This window comes from Nestor notabilis, unplaced genomic scaffold (genome assembly GCF_000696875.1).
Source record: "Nestor notabilis isolate BGI_N333 unplaced genomic scaffold, ASM69687v1 scaffold23710, whole genome shotgun sequence".
Taxonomy (NCBI): Eukaryota; Metazoa; Chordata; class Aves; order Psittaciformes; family Psittacidae; genus Nestor; species Nestor notabilis.
The window spans coordinates 3,083-6,283 of NW_009910013.1; positions in this window are offsets into that span (position 1 = coordinate 3,083).

Here is a 3,201-nt window from a genome sequence, read left to right on the forward strand (position 1 = left end):
TCCCGGGACCGGCCCCGAGCCAAGAGCACACGCCGATCTTATCGGGGCCGGTGCTATCTCTACGGCAGGTCTTCAGGAACTTGTCACAATGTTTTCTTTTCGGTAGTTTAGACAAATATACAAGGAACTTAAAATTTATCAAACAGATGAAGCCTCATTAATTAAACAGGCCCGCTGAGCTACAGAGGATTAGGATTTTTTTCTTTTCCAAGGGGTATTTCCTACAGCAGCTCTAGTCTGATAGTCTTGATAGTCACTGCTATCAAGGTACAGTAACTTAAGCAGAGGGTGGGGCAGGGAGGCGTTAATGCTTGAAAGACAGCCACGTTGCAAGCTTGTTTCCTAAACTGTTTCCTAAATTAAAAATAGTTAATTTGATTTTTAGCCCCAAAAAAACCCGCCCCAGACGTTACAAAAGGTCTTTTTTCCCCTCCTCTTAAGACCTCCAGCTAAAGCAGCATCACAAGTAGGACTTAAGAGATGTAGCCTACATTTCATATAACCAACTCCTCCTTTTGTAGGAACCCCCAGAAAAATATCTCCAATACAGAATTAAAGACAGAGTCAAAATAAACCAGAATGCCTGCTCACAGTTAAGAAAACAACTGCTACCAAATACTCGAAAACAGAAAAGAAAGCAGGCTGAATATATGTTGCATGTCAGTGTCCCCCATAAAACATTAACAGGAAGGCTAAGAATTAGTAGCTGTACTCAAACACCATAAGTGCTAACCATAGAAAACAAAAATGCAGAATAATGCAGATCTGTAAGACTTTTCTTATGCTAATGCAATACAAAGCAGAACCTTTTAGATGGAAAATGCAATACAGCAACATATCAAGCTGTCTTTAGATTTTATATTTATATCCTTTTTATTGTTAGATATTTTTTAAAAAACACTATGGAAGGAGTAAGCATATCAAAATTTTAAGAGCTATCTCATACTTGAAATGATTTCCAGAATATTTCAGAAGAATACTTCAGGATCAAAAGTTAAATCTCATTTACGGTACCACATAAAAATCACAATTCTAGTTAATTGCATATATGAAATTCTACTTCTAAGAATTTGAGAGCATTGTTTTCCAAACTAAATATACTCCCTGATAGGATTTGATACTCCGAGCTTTCAGACCCACTGATGCCATTTTTAATACAGACAAGAGCAATTTACTCACTAGGAACAAAGAACTGAACCGGCACTTAACACACAAGGTATTCTCTACAGACAAGCAGAAACCCATTCCTACTTGAAGTGACTTTTTTCCTCCTTCACAAAGAAATTATTACTTTTTTAATATTAAGGACATACTAAAAAATCAAGAGCCATCAATTGTGCCTAAATTGGGATGCAAGAATATTTACCTATCATGTCATACTTTTGAAATGTTGTCATAATACTGTAAATGCTGCATAAATACTGTCATACTATAGAAGACATTCAAATGCAAGCTTATTAAGCTAATCACACAATATACTGCCTTTGAAATAGGAATTTTACTGAAGGTTACTAATTTTAAGCAAAATACTAGTAATCAATTAACTCAGAGCAAATAAAGCTTGTGGAAATTAGCAAGTCAGGTCAGCAACGTATTTTAAGAGGGCAATTATATTTTCTGCTTACGCACAATAAATACTAACAGGCTCTGTAAAAGCTGTTAGAGAATAGTATGATACAGAAGCACCGAAAGCTTACAAGTGTAGGAAGTTTAGCACTATGTTACACTGGCATTATACAAAGATAGGAAAGAAAACCGAAGCATTTGGGCTAAAAGCCTCGTTGAACTTTCCACTATTCACACAGGCCTGTGATTCAAGATGTCTTTATTTAAGATGCCTCCCTGGAGCTTTATTCGCAGCAAGCTAATTAACATTCAAGAAGGGTCGAATTGTGGGAGGGGGAGAGAAAGGAGAAGGGAAGGAGGTGTCACCTACAAAGTTCAGTAACATATGTGGTCAGTCTCAAACTTAAAGCTGGAACACTGCAGGCCAATAGAGGTAAAGGAAATTGAATGAAGAATTAAAGGTCCAAGTAATTTGTCATCATCTCTCAGAGCTCAGGGTCAATGATCTCTTACCTTTGGGTCGATTTTCTTAAAACTGGGATCTTCTTCATCCACCTCAAAGTAGAGCTCCGAAAGAGTGATGGAAAGCGTGCCTTGCACTACTACTGAGGGGGCCACAAGCTGGGCTGATGTGCTTAGGGCAACTGGACCTGCCAAAGAGTGAAAACACCAACAATATTCAAACCAGAAAACAGCCTGAGTGCAAATTATTTGCTTTTCACGCCTAGAACATTAAAATAAATAAAGCCAAAAGTGTAGCTCTTCCTTAAGAAGCAAACCACTTTTTATCCCGGAAAAGAACATATGTAATAGATTTGCAGTGTCTGTACGCTGCCGAACATTGCAGCAGCTACAATTGCAAACTGATGCATACATTATACGTGCCAGAGCTGGCTTTAGCATGGCAGTATATAGTTTTTACTCAGACATCTTTTCGAGAAACTTCCAGTGTTGCATACCTTCTGTTATATGCAATAGAGAGAGTGCACACATGAACACTTGAAATCTTACTGTCAAGATACGTTCTTTAGGTACTGGACAGTCTTCATAGCTTTCCTCAGAGATGAACACAGCAGTCGAGGCCCAAAGTTGTCTAACTAAAGTGTTCCCTCATGGATGCTAGGAATCTATTGTGAAGGTTACACAATGTTACAGAGCCTAAAGTAAAATGTTTTAAAGATGGTTTTGATTCTACATTAAATATTGTTCAAGGATTCCACACAATGTTAGTGTAGCTCAGGGACTGTGGGAGTAAACAGCTGGAGGGTTGGTTTCCGACTGAATGAATTTTTATTGGAATAATCACATCTCCACAGGCCTTATCACAGGGACAAATCAGACTACTACTGAAAACAATAGGTTCAGCATAGATCTGACAATGCAGAACCTATTATATAAACTAACACATCCAGAAAGAAAACAGGTTAGGTTTGTCATCCAGCTGATTAAGAGGTAAGGAAATTAAGTTACTTGGCTGCAGTATTATCTGACTTTTGTAAAACAGTGGAAGATATGAAAGTGACATGGACAATTTTGTTTTAATAAAGCATCTATAAATGAGGTACACACGTTCAGGTAATCAACGTGAGAATAACTGACACAAAATTCAGATGAATTGTCATTTCCATCGATTGT